This window comes from Pseudonaja textilis, chromosome 2 (genome assembly GCF_049901715.1).
Source record: "Pseudonaja textilis isolate UNSWEBS1 chromosome 2, rPseTex1.2, whole genome shotgun sequence".
Classification (NCBI taxonomy): domain Eukaryota; kingdom Metazoa; phylum Chordata; class Lepidosauria; order Squamata; family Elapidae; genus Pseudonaja; species Pseudonaja textilis.
In genome coordinates this window covers 225680435-225705019 of record NC_141991.1, presented here as the reverse complement: position 1 = coordinate 225705019, position 24585 = coordinate 225680435, and the positions used below count along the sequence as shown (strand labels likewise).

The 24585-nt window shown below is 37.6% G+C and overlaps 1 pseudogene; it reads right to left on the bottom strand.

Moving 5' to 3' along the window:
- Positions 1-16402: 16402 nt before the first annotated feature.
- On the bottom strand, positions 16403-22687 carry LOC113444968 (proteinase-activated receptor 1 pseudogene; annotated as a pseudogene).
- Between the last annotated feature and the right edge of the window lie 1898 nt (positions 22688-24585).

Sequence of the window (24585 nt, the reverse complement as noted above, 5' to 3'; positions counted from 1 at the left end):
TATTGAACGCCGACTATAAAATATTTATGAATACAATGGCTGAGAGATTAAAAAAATACCGAATAGATACATACATACATACATACATACATACATACATACAGATCAAAATGGTTTCCTTCTAACAAGACAGCTTAAAAACAATACAAGGTTGGTATTAGATTTCCTGGAGTACTATGAGGCTGTACTAGTTTTTCAGGATGCTCAAAAAGCCTTCGATAAAGTAAATTGGCAATTCATGAGACAGCAAGTAAAGGAGAATGAAATTTGGGGACAAATTTGAAAAAATGTTAGAGTCAATATATTCAAGCCAAAAAGCACAGATAATAATTAATGGAGGAATGACAAATGTATTTGAGATAAGAAAGGGAGTCAGGCAGGCATGTCCACTTTCACCTCTGCTCTTTATTATGATACTAGAAATCTTTTTGAGAAGAGTTAGACAGAATTTGGAAATAAAAGGACTAAGAATCAAACAAGAAGAATACAAGGCCTAAGCATTTGTGAACGACTGTGTTCTTTGTAGAAGAACCAATAAAGTCAGGACCAAGATTAATTAAAGAAATAGAGACATACAGAGAAGTAGCAGGATTAACAATTAATAAGGATAAAACCAAAATGATAACAAAAAATTTAACAGAGAAACAAAAAAAGAAATTAGTACAGGTAATGGGTATACAAATTGTTAAAAAAAATTAAGTATCTAGGAATTCGACTCACAGCAAGATGTTCAACAATAAAAAAAGATAATTATGTAAAATTATTATTAGAATTAAAAAAAGACTTAGAAAAACTACAACTATCAATGCAAGGGAGAATTGTGACCATTAAAATGAACATCTTGCCAAGAATACTATTTCTCTTTCAAACTATTCCAATTAAATTAGATAAAAATTTGTAATGAATTAAATAAAATTACTATGAAATTTATTTGATTAGGGAAAAGAGCAAGAATAAAACTAAACTCTGTTGTAATGACGAGGCAGTTAAGTTGTTTGATCATGAACAACTGAATTATGATGATGATCTTTATTGGAGTATAGTCTTCCATTTATATACATTTTTAGTTATCCTCCATCATTGGTTAACTTTGGTTACTGCTTAACTTTCGTTACTGTTTAGTACAGTAATCCATATAATTAATTATCTCTAGTTAAAGTCTAACATAGGTCTATTTCCCCTCTCTAATCCTCCTTTATCCATAGATTAGTGACTTTGTTTGCCTGAGTTGTATTTGCTTGGAAACATTCTTCATCTGAGATTTGCCATCCAAGATTGGAACATTCCTGCAATTACAACTCTACAAAACTCATTACAAGATAATAGATGCAGAGGTGGATTTGGACTCCCTGCCTGGGAACTATATTATAAAGCAGCAGTGCTAACATGGATTAAAGAATGGGCCAACCTGAGAAATAACAGAATTTTAACCCTAGAAGGGCATGATTTGGAGGCAGGGTGGCATGCCTTCATGTGAAACCCTGGAAATAAGAGTTGTACACACTTTAATAGGCACGTAATCTGAAGCTCACTATTGAAAGTGGACTTCACTATTAATCTCTTGGAAAGAGATTAAACATAAACATTATATGAAGATTCCAGGGTGGGTATCCATCATGGAGGCAGTGATCCACCCAATGCTTTAGAAACAGGAAGAAAGATTAGATATTATGATGTCTTAAATTATCAAGGAGGATTAAAGACAAACCAAGAACTTAGAGAGCAAGAGATGAAAATAGAGTGGTGGCCTTATATACAACTTAAGATGAGGTATAAAAAAGACACAGAAGAATTTGAAATTGAGGGAAAACCGAATCAATTACCATGTTTCTCAGAAAATAAGATCGGGCCTTCTTTTTTTTTGACCCCTGAAAAAATGGCTAGGCCATCTTTTTGGGGGTGACTTAATTCCCCCCCTTGCATCCTTGGGTGGGCGGGCAGAGACAGCTTGGATGTTGACCTCAGCGTTGGTGGGGCACTTCGTATCAGGAGACCTTCCGCCACCATTGCTTTCCCTTCTCCCTTGCTGCCGGAATGGATACAAAATTAATTTCTAAAATGTATAATTATCTATTAGAATTTGAAATGGCAGAAGAATTAGTTAAAGACCCAACAACATTGATTTGGAAGACTGGGAAAAAGTTTAGAAACAAAATTACAAAATAACAAAATTCACTGTCTATAAAGAAAATCAATCTAAAATATGTTACCGGTGGTACCTAGCACCTTCAAGATTAGCGAATATGTACCCAAATTTAAGTCCAACTTGCTGGAAATGTAAGCAAACAAGAGGTACCTTCTTCCACACGTGGTGGCTTTGCCCAAAAAGTAAAAAATACTCGGAAAAAAATAGAATTTGGATAAAAGAAATTACAAATATCCAAGTAGAACGTAAGGCCAAAATATTTTTGTTGGGAATATTAAAAGGGGATTATACATAAGAAATGAAATATTTAATTCTCCATATAATTATGGCAGCAAGAATTGCATTGGCACGGGGGAAGAAGGCAGAGCCTCCTCGTTGACAGACGGTAGATCACGACTCTCTGTGGCTATGATCTGTGCTCTTTTGTTGGAGAGCCCCGTTTATTACAATTGGGGGCTAAAGCTGCCTTGGAGGGGCGGCAGAGTAAGAGAAAGCCCCAAGCCAGGTTGAGGGGAGCCGCATCTCCCCCCCTTGGCTTGGTCTTTTTCCCCCCGAAGACAACTGCAGCGGTGGTTTAAAATTGCCACCCCAAAGAGGAGGACTCAGCTGGATTAAGATTTGTGCAGGAGGGAAGAAAGAGGTGGCTAATATCTGAACTGAAACAACTGGGCAATACAACTAAACAAAAGTTTAGGGGATTAAGGTAACATGGAATTTTTAAGAAAAGAAAAGTGAGGGGTGAAATTACAAAGGGACGGGGGAAAAAAAATATTTTTGACAGCTAAGCGGGACTTTGAACTGGGAAAGGAAGAAGCTGGAACTAAAGATTTATCTAAATTGGACTTATAAAAAGAATGTGTAATGGAAAGGGAATATGACAGACTAAAGAACCAACTAAATTAATATAGACTATTAAAAGCAAGGAGAGACATTGGTAATGTTTATTATTATTATTATTATTATTAGGCAAACACATATTGTTTATCTTTATTTTTAAAATAAATATTAAAGGATTATATTTGAAATAATTGAAATGAAACAAAAAGATGTTTCGATTGAGATTAATGAAAGACACTAGAATTAATGTGTTTGTTTCTCTCCTTGCTGAAAATTTGGAATGGAAAAGGTAATAATAGAATTAAGTATGCATATATGAATGTATAATTGCTGTCATATTTGTACGTAAAGGTGATGACCCAGAAATATGTTGTCCACTAAAAAGAGATTTTTGTTTTTAATGTGAAAAACTGAATAAAACTTGTTTTTTTTTAAAAAAAGAATTGCATTGGCACAATGCTGGAAGGGTGACCAAATGCTGACAAATAATTTGATTGTTCAGAAAGTTCTTGACTGAGCTGAATTGGACCTACTTACACAAAAACATAGGAATAAGGAAGACTCAAGACATAGCACAGCTTGAGAAAATGATATAAGTGGATAAAAGATTAAAAAACCAGGGAATTAAAAGATAAGAATTTGAAAAATGAAGTGGTTAGATTAAGAGCATTTACCAAAAACAGGAACTGAATATTAGTAAAATTGTTTTCAATAAAAGGTCGTACCATCTTAGCTGATTAGAAATGTATATGTTTTATTTTTATGTTTATTTGTTATGTAATTGTATATTGATTTTGCTTGTAACTAAAGATTGTATTCTATGTATTGTACATATTTTTGTTTTTAATCTTAATAAAGTTTATTTTTAATTAAAAAAAAGAAGGAACAGGAAGGGAGGAACAGGGAGGGAGGGAGGGAGGAAGGAAGGAAGGAAGGAAGAACATTGGAAGTCACTTCTATTCCTACGGATTTCGTGCTGCCCATGGTCATTCTGTTTCTCTGTTATCTGTGAAGTGATGACCCATTTGGTAATAGGTTCCCTATATACAGTATCAATGTATGTAGTATACATGCACACATATATTTGTTTACATTAAAACAGTGGTTCCCAGACATCATCAACATCATCATCATTAAAACATTTTAAGAACTATCATATAATTTGTACAACTTGCCTTGTGGTGCAACCAGAACAATCTGGAACTGAATATACTCAAAACCGTAGAAATGGTGGTAGACTTTAGAAGAAACCCTCCCATACTACTGCCTCTTACAATACTAGACAACACAGTATCAACAATAGAAAACCTTCAAATTTCTAGGTTCTATTATGTAACATGACCTAAAATGGACACCTAACATCAAAAATGTCATCAAAAAAGCACAGCAAAGAATGTTCTTTCTGTGCCAACTCAGAAAGCTCAAACTGCCCAAAGAGCTGCTGATACAGTTCTACAGAGGAATGATTGAGACTATCATCTGCACCTCTATAATAATCTGGTTTGGTTCTGCAACCCAACAGAACATACACAGACTTCAGAGGACAATTAGGACTGCAGAGTTAAACAATTACTACCAATCTGCCTTCAATCAAGAACCTGTATACTGCACGAGTAAAAAAGAGGGCTGTGAAAATATTTACAGACCCCTCACATCCCGGACATAAACTGTTTCAACTCCTTCCTGCAAAATGACACTATAGAGCATTGTACAGCAGAACAACTAGACGCAAGAACAGTTTTTTCCCGAAAGCCATCTGCTAAACAAATAATTCCCTCAGCACTGTTCAACTATTTACAAAGTCTGCAGTACTATTACTATTAATCTTCTCATCACTCCTTATCACACATTCCCTCCCACTTGTGACTGTATGACTGTAACTTTGTCGCTTGTATACTTACAATTTATATTGACTGTTTCCTAGTATGATTGATTGCTTATTGTATCCTATGACTATCATTAAGTGTTGTATCTTATGATTCTTGACTCTTGACGAATGTATCTTTTCTTTTGTGTATACTGAGAGTATTTGCACCAAGACAAATTCCTTGTGTGTCCAATCACACTTGGCCAATAAAGAATTCTATCCTATTCAAATTCTAGGACTCTGAAATTAAGTAAGAAAAATAATGGATTTTTAAAAAAACAAAATGGTTAAAATTCTATCCATTTCATTGAAATTATGTTCATAAGTTACAAACAGTTGGAGTTTCCAAGATTACAAGCATTAAAAAAAACCATCCTTGGAACTACCCACTGCATTTCAAGTAATTCTTAGATATTTCAATATCTTTGTTTGGTCTCTAACAGGTGCCATTTATTCTCCAGTAGGATTGCAATTTTCAACCTTTTAGCTAATTAGTCTTTTAGCCTTCAAAATTCTTAGTCTTTTCTTTTCATAATATAACATAAGCTTGGAAGTCCGCTCTTAAACTAATTTGCATGGAAAATGAGATATATGCAACATCAATGTAAAGTAGAACTGACACAGATTTATTTGCCAATTTAGGTGATATAGCTTTTTTTTTTTTTTTTACAAAAGTTGAACTGTGAAATTAATGTTCTTTTTTTTAAAAAAAAATTACATGTATTTGATCCAGGTTTGAATAGGAAATAATATTGAAAGGCACCCTGAGGCAGTGTATCTGACCCATGTTAAAATAGTTTCATATATTCTCATAATCAAAAGTGCTAGTCTATGCTCGATAGATTACCAGCCTTGGTCAAGTTTGTATTTATCAAATGCCAGCTTTGATCAAAAGGAAACAAATGTGACCCAGCAAACTATCATTTAATTTGGCTTATAAGGAAAATCGGTAAACTCTGTTCCAAGCACCTTTACTGGAAATTAGACTGGTTTATCACGGATAAAGCACTTGCAGGGGAGAAAAGAAAAGTGCTAGTCTATGCTAGTCATTATGTTTTGCTGTTGCATTTAACAGAAAAGCATTCTAATCAATCATGAGGATCTCTTTACATGATCACAACAGTTTGTTTATTTCTGGGGTGGTGACCTGGCTGAATGCAAGAGCTGTTAAATGTCATTAGGAACCAGACCTACAGTAATGATGTCACATTGATAAGATGCCATTCAGAGATGCATTTGGGAAATTCCCTTTCTGATAAATTTAAATTCATTTGCTGTGCGCTTCCTGACAGCAAATGTGAAGGAGATTGATCGGGGTGGTGTTGCATTGTGGGAAAAGAGACTCGAGACCCAGTTGACCTTTTTCCTTTTTATTTTCTCTCTAGTAATCACATGCGGAGAAACCGCGGCAGCCTTTTTTATAGCTGGCTGCTCGTGGCTCCTGGCCAATGATGGCTCTTCAAATCTCCCACCACCATGGACCAACCTATCATAGGTAAGTATGCAAATATATAACACCTGGGATTCTACCGGTTCGGACCAGTTCTATAGAAGCAGCAAATCGTGCCCCTGGCTGGCCTCATCCCCTCCACCCGCCCCTCCCCACCCAGTCAGTCTTTATCGCACATGCGCAAAATTTCCCGCATGCCCAACATTGCTGACTGGGTTCTTCCCCACCCAGTCACTCCTTGAGGTATTTCTTATTTTTTTTCCCTCCTGACAATCAGCTGTTCCTACAATCAGCTGTGCTGGAATTCCCCTCACTTACTTACTGCTTCACCCAGAAGGCTTCCCTGAGGCCCTGGAAGGCAAAAAATGGCAGGGAAGTGCAGCTCCTCCCACCCCCTCTATTTTTTGCCTTTCTGGGCTCCAGGGAAACTTCCTGGGAGCAAAAATAACCCCCCAGGAGGCTCCCCTGAGACCCAGAAGGCCCAAAAAATGGGGAGCAGGTGCTGCAAAAAAAGCCATGCCCATTGAGTCACATGGACACACCCACCTAGCCACTCCCACAGAACTGGTTGTTATAAAATTTGAATCCCACCCCTGAGGTTAATATCATCCAAAATGCAGAGATAGAATATATTTATTTTCTGTGCAATGGGAAATACAGAAGGGTCTATTTTATTATAATTCTATGGTTGTTGAGCTTGTGGTAAAGCTACTGCACAAATTGCCACTCTCCTGCCAAGTTAAGTTTAGGATGTATTAGACTTTAAATAACTCAGGATCAGATTACTTTCAGGAATTATTTATTTGTACCATCCTTTCCTACTGTCTTCTGGAAGTTTTTACAGGATAATTAAACATGCATTTATTTAAATGCTAACTTTCCCTACTCGCTAACTCCTATAAATATAGAAATATAAAATATTACACCCACACACCCACACACTTCACACCCTCACATAATTGTTGCAATTTTTTTAGAATTGCCATTAATTAGAAATGGTTTGTCCACATTTTAGTTCGAGGAAGGAAGGAAGGAAGGAAGGAAGGAAGGAAGGTTTGTTATATATTTGTTTTATTTTATTTGTCTTTGGAGGTCTGTAAGCCACTCATAAGTGGAATAGCAATAAATAAATACTTCAGTGACCTTGAAGGGTTTGAACTTGCAACCTTCCTTCTTTGTTAAGTGATGAAAAGCAGACCACTGCTCAGAATGCTTCTAGCCTCATATTGAGTCTGAAATTCATCTTTTAGAGTGCTGAAGTCTTGCCTCCTATAGAGCAATCTATATGTATATCTTGTGTAGACATGGATTACGACTATCATCATTCTCTGTAAACTTGTATCTGGTGTTGGAAGTGCAGTTCAAAACATTTGAAAGACACCAAACTGGGAAAGGATGCAACAATGCTTCATTTGCTGTCTCTGCAAGAGTCAGATTTATATTGGCCTTGAAAGCAGAGCATTTTAAGAAATAGATCAAAATTAGATTTAAAATAAAACCCAAAGCATGCTGAACAGATGTTTTATAGTAAACTATTAGCAAACATGGGCAAACATTCAACAATGACAAGTATGTAGGGAGTTTATCTATGAATCTTACAGACAGATAAGGATCACATTTTTAAAAAATGACTTAAGCAATTATTGCATTGCAACCTAGTTTTAAGCATATTTGTTTAAAAGTAAATATACTTAGGACTGCTGTCTTGGAAGAAAAAAGCGAGGTCACAGCTGTCAAACTTGCGGCGTTACATTGCATCACATGATGTATCATGACATTTTTCCTCTTTGCGGAGCTAGGGTGGGTGTGGCCTGCGGGTGACACATCTGGTCCATGGGCCGCCAGTTTGACACTCCTGATCTACGTAGTTCCATCCCACTCTTTCTTCCCAGAACAAATTTACTTCTGGCAAGAGAAGCTGGGACAATCACTTCCAGATGTTCTTGGCTCTCTGACTTTCATCATTTCTAGACAGCTTTGCCAGTAGTGTGGAATGATGGAGTCTGAATCTCGCAGTATCAGGAGACCTTTGCAGGCAGAGTTATGTTTTTGATCAAGAAGAAACACCAGAAAATAGAGACCTTCCTTCATAAATAAGAGGTGTGTATAAATATCTAGCTTACAAAAATAAAACAAATGTCACAGATGTCCTACACAGAAAAGAACATTTAGTTATTTCTGCCTCTCTCATTGTACACAAGGATGGACCTATCTAGTTCAGTATTTTCTCCTTTTACAGACGTGTTTTTAACTACACTAATATAATGTGGATCTAGCAATTCCCATACTATAAGGATTTGAGCAAAATAGGTGACCAGAGAGAAAGAACCTCCAGATATAGAAATATCTTTAATGAGAATTGACTTTCTGCAGTGTGGCTTCCCAGTCACCAAGTCTTTTACAAATATATATGCATTTTTAAATTTCTGCTTCTCTAACTTGAAAGGAAATATTAATGTAAATTAGAGAACTGACGTCATATAACTGTGCATGTTGCTTGAAACTTTGCACTCAGTTGCTATCTACGGTAATACTGTAGAATTACAGTAAGAAGTCTTTCTGTAATATGCATCTGTGCCATTGCCATCTAGTGGTAGATAGGCAAACCAGCATCTCGCCCTCTTCTGGTTTGCTTTGTATCAGAAAAGTTGGCCCTGACTGAGCAGGCTGTCTCAGTGGCTTGGCCAGACTGAAAGTCTTTTTCACATGAGTGACTTGTTATGTCTGCATAGCATCCCCCAGCCATTACTGAAATGATATAAAAATCTGTCAGTATTACTATTACTTTGGCACAGAAATAGTTTGTTGGCAGAACTCTAGAACAGTGGTGGCTTACCTTTTGTGCCCCCCCAAATGCCCTACGCATGTGAGCGTGCAATACCCCCCACCTCTGCCACCTCCTCACTCGTACTGTGCCTCAGAGCTGATTTTTGGCCAATTTGAGGCCTTTTTCAGCCTCCCAGAGGCTTGAGGAAGGCTTCTGCAGGCTTTGCAGGCAGAAAACTAGCTCTGTTTTATCACTTCCAATATTCCTGGAAAAACAGGAAGTGACAAAACGGGGCTAGTTTTCAGCCAGCAAAGCCTGCAGAAGCCTTCCTCAAGCCTCTGGGAGGCCGAAAAAGGCCTCAAACCCACCCAAAATCAGCTGTGAGGCAGGCGCCTCACAAAATCAGCTCACATCAGCTGTGAGGCACGCACATGCGCAGTGAGATAAGTTTGCCTGCAGCTCATGTGCCGGCACAAATGGCTCTGGGTGCCACCTGTGGCACGTGTGCCATAGGTTCGCCATCATGGCTCTAGAAGATGCTATAAAGCTCTGGTAAGTTAATGAACCATGTTTTTGTTTCCTTTGCATGTGCAGTTGAAAACAACAACAACACAAAAAACAATAGTTTGTTACAACAGCTAGGAAAGCTGTTAGGAAAGAATTGCAGTGACAGGTAAAAATGTACAGTATATATTAGGCTTATAGGCTGCTCCAGTCTGCTAACCCTGAATGGCATACCACACCCTACTACGTAATTGGGATGAAAATATTGAATGAAGCAATATAATGAGTAAATGTATTCCTAAGTAACCAGAGGTCAAAACTAAAACCATTAATGCTATTTCCCATTTCCCTTTCTGAGAGAGGGAGACCTTTCCCTCTGACCAGGGTTCAGTAATTTCAGGGCTGCCAAGAGAAACCTTATTAAAGGCAGGCCTGAAACTCAACAACAGGAGCTGGAAGTCAGAGGCTTCAGGCATGTGATTTGCTGATTGATGGATTGAGATCTAAGGGCCAGAAGGAGAGATTGAAAGCAACAGGGGGACTCTCCCCAAACCCTTCCAGATCCTACCCATGACACTGGCTTGTTCATGCAAGGTTTCTGTACCTAGCCAACTTTATGGCCAACTTTGCCAAAACTAGCTCCCGCATTCTTTCTGCCCATAAGTAGCTTAATTTCTTCTAAGTGTAATTTAGGAATAAATATATATATAGTTTAAAATATTTTCATTGCCACTCTAAAGTGGTAAATATATGAAGTTATCTCATCACTTATTGGTTCTTTTCCTGTCAAAAATCAACAATGACTCACAGTTACTTCCTAGCAGTTTACTTTATTGCTCCTCACCTATAGTCAGAAATCTTGCACAACTAAAGCAACATTCTTTCATCATTGGAAATATACTCTGTGAACTGCTAGGGAAGACTATCTTGATCCTCTTTCTGCTACCAAACCATCTAAACCTGGTTGTCACTTGGTCCTCTGGAAAGCAGCACCTCCCTCCTGGGAATCCAGACTACATTTCACCACATCTCATGGTAGCACAGCCTCTTATGCATTGTTAGGCAGGGTTTTGCCTTGTAGCCCTCAACTTCTACAAAAATCTTTGCTTTTCTATTCTTTGGGATCCTCTTTCCTGTTAAGCAAGAACCCAATAGACATTGCAATGAAACTTGGTATGTGCTTCTTCTTCAGTCCAAATCTATTGCTTATTCTTCTGGTAGTGCAAGCCCTTAGATACTGTAGGGGCAAGGAACAACAATTATTATCCATTTCTGATTTCTCCAAATGGCCAGTTGCCATGATCACAGTCAGCACACTCACGTATCCACAGATAAATAACTGTAATAATTTACCTGGATGAAAAATAAATATAGTACAAATAGAAGGTGTAGTTACTGACACACCTCAAATGCAAGTCACAGCCCTTTTGAGCAGCTTGCCTGAGAGGAAATAAAAGCAAACAAGTTCAGAGCTGTGGCAAAGTTGGGTCAGAAAGCAGCCCAAAAGTCCAGGAAACAAATAGTCTGGTTCAAAGTCCAGGAGCAAGATTCCAAGAGGCACAGGTTTTCAGGAAGTGATCAAAGTAGCAAGGCAAAGTCAGAGCTGGAGGTGGTCCTGACACCAATCAGACTTTTTACAGTACTGTAATAATGAATAAACAGATAATATAGTCCAGTGTTTTTAACTTCAAGATGTGTAGACTTCCGCTCCCCAAATTCTCCAGCCATCATGTTGGCTAGGCTAGGGAATTCTGGAAGATGAAGTCCACACATCTTAAAGCTGTTGAGGTTGAGAAACACAGATATATTCATGTTCAGCTATTGACTGATATTTTAGGTTTTTGTTTGTCTCACCAGCCTATCATTTTTCTCCAGTTATTGCACACACTGTATTTTGGTTTTATATTTTAACTGTTTATATAATTTTTTGCCTATTTTGTTAAGCTCGACTTATGTGGACAACTGGTATGCTATCATGCATCTGACAATCATATCCCTCACATGTATCTTTTCACTTTATAAGATTTTCTACTACTCAAGCTGTTAACCATTTTATGGAGTTCTGAGATAATCATGTTAGTATTCAAGAGGGGATATAACTCAAGTTCTGAATTTTTGACATGGTTTATCTCTTTTGATCTGAGGACTAAGTTGGAGGATTTCTCCTGAAATGAATTGTGTGTGAACTTCATCTCGTTCACACTCTTCTAAGACCAGCAAAGCAATTATGAACTTGCTTAGATCATACAAGTATTACCTGAAATTTAGTTTAGTGAATACTCTTAATAAAGATCTATTGTATTACATGCATTGTTGGGAATATTTGGTCTCAAATGAAAGTCATATTTGCATCATCTCTGACCAAAGACCACAGTGGAAGGGCAACCAGTTGCATAACAATTCTACTACACCAGCATGCATCATAATGGCTGCAGATTATCTTTGAATCATAAATTCAAACATAACCAATCCCCCTCCCCAAATTATATAATTACATAATAATAGTCTCTAGATTTATTGGGCTCCACTATCTATCAACCTCTGATAGAATTACCAATAGAATTACCATTACTTAATGATTATACCTAGTCAATATGGAATATTAGAAAGCTATAAAAAGGACCCCGTGAGGTACATGTTTTAGGTACCTTCAGCATGTCATCTTTTAAAGTCTTTTCTTCTTCTCTTATAAGGTTAGGCTTATAAATTTTTCCTTGCAAACTTTATTTCAAATCTTCTGATTATTCTTGAATAGCTTTTTAACTTCTCTCTTCCAGCTATTCTCCTTATTTGTACAAGAGAATGTTCTAAATGTGTTTGGTACTTAATTTTCCCTATCAGGAAAAATTCTAGTTAAAAATAAGAAATATAATTGTAAAGGTTAAAATATAATCTAGCATAGGCGTGCACTTGAAAATCTACATGGTATGTGTTTTTCTCCGTTCTGTAGACTTATCTAGTCAGCAGTTCATTTCCCTTTTATATTTTGAGAAAAAATATCTCCATATATATACATTTGCCACCAAACAAAGGAAAAGCTTACGAGTAAGGATTAGAAAATCCAGCTGTTCCAGCTGTAGACCTCAGTAAATAACCACTGCATTTTTCAGTATTTGCTGAAACTGCTTTAAAATTAAGTGGCCAGAAGAACAATAATGTTGTAACATAAATATTTAGAATGACTTTGTTTGGAATATTGTGCAAAGCTGAGCACCACTAAAGAAGGCTGTTCAAGATTTGGAGCAAAACAGTTTGATAAATCACATGAAATCTCTTCCTGAGAAAGATAACCTCTTAACTTTTGCCATTGCTGTTACTTTCAGCTTTTTCTTCTGTACTTTTTCAGCTTTTTCTTCTTCTAAGGCAGAGCAGTGAAAACACATAGTAGTTTCTCCAGTACTTTTTAGCAGAAGACACTTCTGCTGATTTTCCAATAATACTAAAATATTACCAAATCACATATCTTTAAAAAAAAACAAAAAACAAATGTTCAAATGTGTAGAGCAGGGGTGTTCAACCTTGGTAACTTTAAGACTTGTGGACTTCAACTCCCAGAATTCCTCAGCCAGCTTTGGTTTAGAGTATCAAGTCTGGATGTAAAATGAAATGCCCTTTGCCCTGAGAAAGAGATCGATGTTTTTAATACCTTAAAAGAAATGTAACAATGCAGGTTGATGACATACACAATAGGTCGTCCTAGTCTTACCACTACAATTGAGCCCAAAATTTCTGTTGCTAAGTAAGGCAGTTGTTAAGTGACTTTTGTCCCATTTTATGACTTTTTTTTGCTATAGTTGTTCAATGAATCACTTCAATTGTTAAGTGAATCATCATTAAACAAATCTGGCTTCCCCCGTTGACTTTGCTTGTTGGATGTTGGCTGAAAAAGTTACAAATAGTGATTACGTTATTCTGGGACAGAGCAACTATGATAACTACAGGCCAATTGCAAGGGCCCAAATTTTGATCGTGTGACCATGAGAATACTTCAGTGGTCGTAAGTGTGAAAAACGGTAATAAGACACTTTTTCAGTGCCATTGTAATTTCAAATGTTTAGTGTACATTGTAAATGGAGGAGTACCTGTAAACAGTCAAGGATAAAGACCACATAAACATTGAAGTGATATGTACTCTGTGAAGCTTAAGTCCACTGTTTCAAGAGAGTTTGCTCTATTATCATTTCAATAAAATAAGAAGACAAAAAATTATTGCAGCACTTTCAAGATTATAACATTTATTATCACAGAAGCATTTGTAAATGCAGACCTTAAATCAGATACTTAAAATGATATTGTGTGTTACATTCACATGCTGTTAACACAAACATCTTAGTATTGGTGAGTTGATTAATGTGAATAAAAGCTGTTGTTCAGAGCAAGGAAGATGATTTGGAACTTTCCAATAAATTATAGGTTTCTTGAAATGCAAAAGGTAACCATTATCATACCCTAGTTCTCTTACACTGATTTATGATCTAAGAATGTACCGTAGTTGTGATATTATTTCGACTGATGTCCTCAAATAACTCTTTTAATGGACCACCACTGGGGATTTTTGGGCAGATAAGCTCTGTCTTCTAAGCATCATTCCTCTTCGTTGTTTTTTCACCTAAAAGTCCTCTATGCCAGGGGTGGGATTCTACCAGTTCGCAACTATTCGCTAGAACCAGTTGTTAACATTCTAAGTATTTCGGAGAACCGGTTGTTAGAAGAAATTACTGGCCTAATCCTGTAAGGAAAGCAGGAAGGAAACATTCTGGTGTTGCTTACAGAAGCTGCCTCTCTGTTAACCCTTATTATGTTCTTGGCAGGACTAGACTTCCTGTCTCAGGAATTTCTCTGGAGTTTTTTCCTCTTCCTTTGCTGGTACTTTGCTTGTGTGGAGTGACCATTCAAAGTTACAATGGCACTGAAAAAAGTGACTTATGACCATTTTTCACACTTACAACTGTTGCAGCATCCCCACAGTCATGAGAGGCCAGGTGAGGAGATGCGTGCCTCGATGTGAGTGATATTGAGTTGGCCACACCCAGCCAATAACATGGCCACCAAGCCATGTCCACCCAGTCACATGATCACCAAGCCACACCCACCACCTCAGCCACACCCACAGAACCGGTTGTTAAAAATTTGAATCTCACCCCTGCTCTGTGCCTACATGAATTGCAGTGACTTTTTAAGATAAGGTTGGGGAATTAAGATTAGTTTATGACTTCATAGAATGCTCAAAGCCTTTACATTACACACACACCAAAAGGAAAGGATAATGAGTTATGGTACTAAGTACATATAGATAGCCCTCAACCTATAACCACAATTGAGCCCAAAATTTATATTGTTAAGTGAGACATTTGTTTAGTGAATTTTGCTTGATTTTACAACCATTCTTCCCAGAATTGTTAAGTCAGTCACTGCAACTGATAAGTTAGTAACCCATTTGTTAAATGAATGTGGCTTTCCCTTTGTCTGTGCTTGTCAGAAGGTTGCAAAAGGTGTTCACATGACCCCAGGACATTGCAACCGTCATAAATACGAACCTGTTGCCAAGCATCTGAATTTTGATCAGATGATCATGGGGATGATACAAAGGTTGCAAGTGTGAAAAATGATCATTTTTCAGCACCATTGTAACTTTGAACGGTCACCAAACAAACTGTTGTAAGTTGACACCTACCATGTAGTTCAGGGATGATGGTGGGATGAAACTAAGACTTTGCAATTATCATATTAATCAAAGCAGTGGAGGGGTATGTGGTGCGAGTCTCCTATGTGAGGTGAGGAGTCTCCATCTTTCTGCAAGATATTTGTGCAAAAGCAAGATGCTTGGTATTTGGAGCTCAGATTATTTGGGATTTGGTTTGGAAAGTCAACTTCTCTACTGCTCTCAATTTCTTGCACAAATTGTCTTTTATAAATAGATTCTGATGTGTTTCTCAAATTTTGGAACATGCCCAATTAGAGTAGGGAGAATGCGTTAAAAAAGATAACTGCCCTACTGTATATTCTTAACTTTTTGAACAATATGTTTCAGATAGTTTGGCATATAAAATAGAAGGCCAAGTAGTGTGCTGTAGCACATTGCCTTTGTATTTACTTACAAGTATATTTACACAGATAACACAGGAGAAAGCTATGTTGTTACTAAGAGTCAATTCTGACTTGATGGCACAAAATCAATCAATTTATACAACTATCTGAGGCAAAGGGTCAACCTGAACCTCAACAGCTTCAGTTTTAGATTTCAGAACTTCACACTAACTAATTCAATTTGAATAAAAAATTGAGTTTCTGCTACGAAAGTATGTTGAGGTTGTTTGGTCACATAATTGGAATAACAGGACTAAATCACCAAGCTGATATGTGAATGAATATATTGAGAGGAAGGGGAAATCTGAGAAAGCTTTGGTGGGATGGAATGGATGGGAACATATTGATGAGATATATTTGATGAATATATCATGGTCACATGATCAAAATTTGGACACTTGGCAACTGGTATGTATTTATGACAGTTGCATTGTCTCAGGGAAATATGATCACTTTTCGTGACCTTCTGACAAGCAAAGTCAATGGGGAAGCCAGATTCACTTAACAATCATGTTACTAAGTTAACAACTGCAGTGATTCACTTAGCAACTGTGGCCAGAAAGGTCATGAAATGGGACAAAACCACCTTAAGAACTGTTTGGCTTAGCAACAGAAAATTTTAGGCTCAATTGCAGTCATAAGTTGAGGACCTCCTGAATAGGAAAAAGCTGCCATAGGACATTGAACATTTAGATTCACACTTGTGATATTATCAATCCATGCATTGTGTACAGCAATAAAACACTAAATGGGAAATGAAGAGTCTAAGCCCCTGGGAGAGGGTGCACTGTTGCTGTTTGTTTTTCCAACCAGATCCAGCTTTCTGGGACACAAAACACTCCAGACCTGCCTCTGGCATTCTGAGGAGGCGTAATAGTAGATTAAGGGGTCGAGGCAACAGTTTAGGGTGCTCAGCGAAAGGCTGAACATGTGGGCAAAAAAGATGCTCCGAAGATGTTCATGCGGAAAAAAGAGTTGCATTAATAGCAGGATATTGGCTGGACCAAAACAAAGAAAGAAGGTGCACAAGACAACGCCAGACAAGAAGATGGCACGTCTCTTCCTCCCTGGCTGTACCATAAACTTGGACAAAAAAAGTCGCCTTATGATGCATATATAACAAGTGGTAGAAATTAATAACGGGATAAAGAAGAAGAAAGTAGATAAGGTAAATAAATAATAACTGAAGAAGTCCACAGAAGCAGACATGTCTTGCGCCTCAAAGCAAGTGGTAATGTTCATCTGAGGTATCCATAGAGTGAGATCAATGAGCAGCAATGGGGTCGTCCCCACTATGGCGATAAGCCAGATGGCAAAACAGATCACAGAGGCCCGTCTTGCTGTGCGCCAGGACAGAGACTTCATGGGGCAAACCAAAGCCAAGAAACGATCAATGCTGATCCCTGTCATCAGCAGAATGGAGCAGTACATGTTGCACATTAAAATAGAACAGGCCAATTGGCACATAATTGACCCAAAGACCCAATTGTGTCCACTGAAAAGGTATATGATTTTAAGAGGCAGTATGGTCAGCATAAGCAGATCTGCAAAAGCCAGATTGAGCATATACACCATGGCTGGCTTCCAAAGCTTCGTCTTCGTCACAAAAATATGAATAGCCAAAGCATTTAAGGGAAGACCCAGAGCAAACATAAGACTCTCGACTGTGGGGAGAAACTGAGTCATCCATGGATTAGTGAAATATGTCCCAACATCCTCTGAAAAGAGAATAGGACTTCCTTCTTTATTGTCGATGTCTGACAAATCCCCATTTGTAGAATTGATTAAAGCTGTCAGAAGTTTCCTTGGCTTAGATGAGATAATAATGTGATCTGATGAATCTGGGAGAAAAAAAATAAAAAGCAATATACAAATGAAATATATAAACACTTCATGAATTGCCTGGCATCATTTCATGGAAGTCTTTATTGGCCAAGTATGATTGGACACACAAGGAATTTATCTTTGGTGCATAAGCTCTCAGTGTACATAAAAATACATTCATCAAGAATCATAAGACACAACACTTTTTGATAATCATAGGAGACTAAATAAGCAATCAAAATCATACTAGGAAACTAAATAAAACAATATAATCATAAAGATACAAGCAACCAAGTTGTAGTCATAAATAGGAAGGATGAGAAGAATAACAGTAATATAGTCTTAGTAAATAGTTCGACAGTGTTGTGGGAATTAGTAGTTGTTTAGAAAAGTGATCGCATTTGGGGGGAAAATTGCCTTTGTGTCTAGTTGTTCTAGTGTGCAATGCTCTATAACGTTGTTTTGAGGGCAGAAGTTGAAACAATTTATGTCCACTATAAATATTTTCACAGCCCTCTTTTTGACTCTGTGCAGTACACAGGTCCTCAATGGAAGGCAGGTTTGTAGCAATTGTTTTTTCTGCAGTTCTAATTATCTGTTGAAGTCTGTGTCTGTCTTGTTTGGTTGCAGAACCAAACCGGACAGTTATAGAGATGCAGATGACAGATTCAATAATTCCTCTGTAGAATTGAATCAGCAAAGTTCTTTGGGCAGTTTGAGCATTCTGAGTTGGTGCAGAAAAAACATTCTTTGTTGTGCTTCCCCCAATATAACTCTTTTCATCAAAATACATTACAGGAAGTGTGTGTTTAACAACCTCCCTGTTTAATGACCTTTTGAAGTAATGCCAGCATTGAAAAAGGAACTTTGTGACTGGTCTTCACATTTACAAGCAACAGAGCATCCCCGTGGTTGCAACTAGCGGGGCATCTTTACAACCATTGCAGCATCCTACAGTCATGTAATCGCCGCTAGTGCACTGCACAGCCAACAAGCAGCACCAACCAAGAAGCCAGAAATAAAATCACAACTCACGGTCATGTATTGTCCTATTTAGTGACCAGGGGTGATTCGCTTAACAACTGTGGCAGAAATGAGGTTGTATGTTCATCATGGTCATGTGTTGTCTTGCTTAACAATTGTGTCACTTAACAATGGAGTTGCTAGTCCTAATTATGGTTGTTAATGCAACAAGTTCAGTGGTGGGATTCAATTTTTTTTACTACTGGTTCTGTGGGCATGGCTTGGTGGCCATAGCAAGGGAAGGATACTGTAAAATCTCCAGTCAGAGGTGGGATTTTCCAGTTCTCCGAGCTACTCAAAATTTCCGCTACTGGTTCTCCAGAACTGGTTAGAACCTGCTGAATCCCACCACTGAACAAGTTACAGAATAGAATATAATCAGAAATCGGGTAGCCTTCCTTCTGACTCACATCTTATTAAGAAGCACAAGCTCTGATGAATTGCAGCATTCTTCATCAAACGCATAATGTGGCTGGACTGCCAAAACACAAGTGGGAGTGAATGATGGGAGTCAGTGCTCCCCTCCTGCAGTTCTGTACTAGGAGAACTTGGGCATCAGAAAAGTCTATGCCTTTTCATAAAATACTTGAATCTGAAAATGTGCCACCAGGTTCCTGCTGGGTCTTGGTTATCATAGACTAACATGGATCTCCTACAATGTCTAGATGAGAACGTACTGGTTTAGATTCTATCAGTTCTGAGACAATTAGGGTTGCTATACTTTTTTTAACTTTTGTTTTGCCTATTATAATTGGGACACTTCAGGTTATAAATCTTCACATTCTAGAGGAGGTATAGAATTGAGCTGGGGGAACATTGCTATCTACATTGTTCAGCAACAGTAACAATGACAATCACAACAGAAACCACAATAATTTGACAACCTCTTTTTTTTTTTTTTGCCCAAAAGAGACTCCATGCAAATAGGATGCCTCTGTACAAGAAAATTATCAGAAGCGCAGACATTTCCTCTCCTTTGAAATCCAATATTAAATATAAAGCAAACATCCATAAAACTGAAACATTGTAATGAATAATATTTTTCAATCCCCCCCTTTACCTTGTGTAAAAGCCACTCTATTAAAAGTGACTAATCACAGTGACATGTACTTACTATTTGTTTTCACAGTAGCAAGTAACATGCAGAATATCAAGAGAAGAGAAAACAGCATCTTCATGGAAGAAGGGTCCATTTCTTCTTTGGAAAAGCTGCTAAGCCACTGCTAGATTTCTCAGTGCAAACTGTAAATAAGTGACATTACAAAATCACCTTCCTGTTCTCTCTGATCTCGGTTTAATGAAAACATAATCTGACTCTTCACTTTTTCATTCTGTTGGGTTCTGAAGGTTTGCTTAAACCTGAAACCATTTCAATCCATGAAGTCAGAGGGCAGCAAAAGAAAGAAGAAACAGTGATATAATTTCTCTCTTGGGCTGTTCCAAAAAGCATCTTATGGGCAATCTTAGGCAACTTGGCTCATTTCTTTTCTTCTTTAAATTATTTTTCAGGAGAATAATGAGTTGTAATAATGGTAAAGTTCCAAAGATTTTATCCCTTGCTCTTTGATTTTGCTCTTCAAAAAGTGCTTCCTAACAGCAAATTGTTTCTGAAAAACACATTATGGTAGATGTTATGGGTACAGATGCATTTACTGTGGTTGTGAATGAAGAATGGCCCAGGAAAAAAAGGGAGAAAAAGTAGCAATTAAGCTTTTTTAATCAACAGAACTCACTTATTGTGAGTATCTTCTCAGTGGACTAAATGATCTGTTTTATTTCTCATCACTGCAACTTGGAATTGGAAGATTTATGTGTAAAACAAGCAAATGGTTTCACTGATGAAAAAGTATTTTTCATTCTAAACACAATCAATGTCAAGTAGCATGTTCATTCTTCTGAATTGCATGACTCTGTATTAATCTGTGCAATTCTTCAAAAAGTTCTTCAATTTTTAAGCTTTTTGAAGCAGCTTCATAACTCAAAACTGAGTCTAAATTGAAATACGTAACATTAGGAAGGACTTCTTATCAATGGAGAATTATTGATGTTTGTAGCACCGGTCAAAAGGGCCCAGCAGAGATTATACCTGAGACCTCTCAGGAAACAACAACTGATTGAAAAACTGCTGGTGACCTACCGCTGCACCATAGAGAGTATTTTAACTTACTGCACCTGTGAATGGTTTGCCAATTGCACAGTGGCAGATAGGACAGCACTCCAGAGGGTTAACATCATTGCCCAGAGGATCATTGGCTGCCCTCTCCCCTCTTTGGAAAAGCTTTATAGCTCTTGCTGCCCTAAGAAAGTTCAAAACATTCTTAAAGATCTATTTCATCCTGGGCATGCTTTTCTTTTGAACTATTACCACCTGGAAGACAGTATAGGATAATAAAAAATAAGGACAAATAGGCTGAAAAACAGCTTCTATCCCAGGGCAGTAACTATATTGAATTCTACTGTATAGTGCAATATTAATGCAATATCAGGTTTTCAATTCAAATTGTACAGAATGTGAAGGATGTGTGTTTGGTTTTATTTTTATTGTTATAATGTACACTGAAGATAGTATTTAATTTCATTGTACAAGGTGCAATGACAATCAACTAAACTAAACTCAGATTTCTCTCCTGCTTCTAAAAGTTGTTACTGATACTACTGTATGTAATGCTGAAAATTCACTTCTGTATATGGACTTTGACAATGACTTGAAAGCTAGCTAGACCATTATTTTTATAACTTCATTTGTGGTTATTAAATTTGACAGTTGGAAAATCGGTGTGGATAATTACTAGTTTTGTTTGTACTTGGTATATAAATCCCTAATCCAGTCCAAAGTAAGTGCAAACATCAGTCAGTTCAACTAATGAAATACATAGCTTGATGTTGGTTTCTTAAACTTCACAAACATCAAAGCAGTTAACTGGAATTCTAAAACATGGATTCCAAGGCAGGCCAAAGCAGAGACAAAGACATAAACAACAGATGACAATTTATATTAATTGTGTATTTCTATATTTATACATCCAAAGGCACAGAATATTCCAGAGCTACTGGAAATAATACTGTGAGTAATTAGTATAGATGGTCCCAAAGGGAGAAATCCTTTGGTAAATCCAACCTTAACTCTATTTGTACATAACAACAGCAGGATAGAGCTGAAAAACAAGACATCACTACTCTGCACTTGTAGAAAACAGTTTCCAAAATTGTTTTGGGCTTTGTTCATTCAGCTTCCTTAATGTGGTTATTCACAAGAACTAATTGCCTTGTGCTAAAGGAATGCCACAATGTCCTCTCAAAAGAACTCATAAGAGGATGATCAACTCTGGAGACAATCTTGGATCAAACGTAACTTTCGAATGATGCATGATTGGAATGCTTTAAAATCTTTTGACAATGAAGAAATGAGTGCCAAGTTAACACTTGGAAGAAATGACCCTCTGTTTGATTGTTTTAAAAATAGGAAATAATATCTATGCTACTTTTTTTATTCAATTTATGGCTTACACCTCTCACCATGCCAGTCCACTTTTTCTATCTCTGCTAACTCATAGCATAGTCAGCAAGCTGCAACCCTGGCCCACCCAAGCATGTCACCAGTGACAAGCTATTTCCCAGGAACAACCATATATTCCAGTTGGTTATACCGACCATCTTGATGCCCCATTAGAATACTGTACCCAGTGGAGCAACTTATCTATATTGCCCCACAAGGGCAAGTCAATTATTATTTTTCACTATTATAGCAAATAGGGGACTACAGAAAAATAGAAAAATACGAGCTGACCTTTGATGTAAGCAAGTGAACAAGTAATTTTCATGTTTAAATTAGGAAAGGATAGTTTCTGCCTTGTTTCAATACATGCCTTGGAATTTTTGCTGGATAATTTAGAAGCTGCTGGTCTCTTTTTGCATATCCCAGTTGTCTGTGCCAGAAAAGAGGTACAGGGGGTGTATTCTTTAATAACTATTGCACTGAAGCCATTAAAGAACGTCAGATGAAACTTGACCAAGTTAGTATCCTGTGAAGGGCATATCTCTGGGAGAATATCTGTGTTGATATCAATAAGTCAATGAAAGGAGCTACCATCCCTGTTATCTTCATACTAAGATTTTATGATCTACCTCTGAATCACGTACAGGGACTGGAAATACGAAAAAGGTATCGTGGAGGTTCTCCATGGTTGATCCCAGTCAGTGTTGATGGGGGAGGAGTGATTAAACCTGAAACTCCTGGTCTGTGGCATCTCTCAGGGCTCAATGGTCTTCCTTCTTCTTTTAAACATCTACATGAAGCCGCTGGATAAACTCAACTGGAAGCAGCCAAGAGATGCTGTCAAGATTCTGTCACAGTGCCTGAGCCCTGAAGGGTGCTTAGTCTGGATGGGGAGAAAACTGCCTTAAACTCAACCTTAGTGAGATTTAAGGGCCATGGATCATTGGATTTTGTGATTTACCAACTTAGGCTGCAGAGGGAATTACACTTTTCTCCTCTAAATGGAACTGGTGCATAATCTGACCTCTTTTCTGGACTCAGAGCTCCCACTTAAGGGGCAGTTGAGAGCTCTGGCCAGGAAAACTTTTGCACATATTTGTCTTATGCATCAAGTGCACCCCCTCCTGCACCAGAACCTGGGCCTTTCTCGTGATCAATCCTCTAGTCACTTTATATCTACATGAGCCCTTGGCCTATCCTTGGGGAGTTATAACTAGTCCAGAATTCCTCAGTATGTCTATTTAATTATAAGAGCTGTGTTACCAAGGGCTTTCAGGTGCAATGTAAGATTCCAACCCTATATAAAACCTTACATGACATAAGGCTGGATATTTGTGCCCAGCTGCAATAACCTTTCATTGTGAATTTTGAAGAATTTTGAAAGTGTGTCGGTTAAGTTGCCTCGTCTCACAAGGGACTGGCAAGTGACTTAAGCATTTTTAGCTGCTAGTTGTGGAAGGCTGTTCAGCCAAACTGAAGTAATCACTGTCAAACCTATAAATGACCAGCCACGGCATGGGCAATATAGGGCAGCACACCACTGCAAAGAATAATAGCTTATTCTTATTGCTTCTTGAATCATGGTTTATTGTTTGTTGATGTGGCTGTGTCTTTTCATGGTATTTTCTCAATAAATCTTATACAGTATGACTGCGAGAAAGCAAAATGTAAGTCATACAAGTATAATGCAGGAATGCATTACTGCTACTTCTATTTTTAATTATTTCCTCTTCCACTCTTTCGCAGTTCTTGAAAGGTTGTTGGTTAATTCTGCTGTAGTTATGGCAGCCTCTAGTGGCCAAAGAAGCAACTGAACTCAAAAGTCTACAAATTCAGTAGGTTCTTTAATGCTACTATCTGTGTATAACAAGGTAAGCAAGGAGTGAGTCTCTCACAAGAATACAACTTTCATATATCTTCATCATAACATCCAGAAGCATCTGCTTATGAACAAATATACAGAGTTCTGCATACACTATTTGAGGGTTATATGTGAAATTACATTCAAATATTGCAGTAGTGTCCTAAAGGAGCTTTTTAAAAAGGCAACTGGACTTGTCTTTTCTTGAAGTCATTTCACTTCTCATCCAAGAAGCTTTTTCAGTTCTAATGAAGAAGCTTCTTGGATGAGAAATGAAACATCTTCAAAACAACAAAGTCCAGCTGCCTTTTGAAAAAACACCTTTGGGACAACCATGACGTGGAAGACTGAGAATCTCCATGGACGTTTAATGATGCAGTATTTACTCAATCTCAGAGACTTTTAAGATGTGTGGACTCCAACTCCCAGAATTCCCCAGACAGCATGGGGAAACACTGCACTACGCTGATAAAACATCACAGCATTCTATGCCTAGGTTTGAAGAAATCTACACAGCACCTATTGCTTTCCCTCTGAAAACTTACAGGTAGTCCTCAACTTAGGACATTTGAGCCCCAAATTTATGTTGCTAAGCAAAGACATTTGTTAAGTGAGTTTTCCCTGTTTTATGACCTTTCTTGCCACAGTTGTTAAGTGAAGCACTGGTTGTTTAGTACTAACATGGTTAAGTGAATCCGGCTTCCCCATTGACTTTGCTTGTCA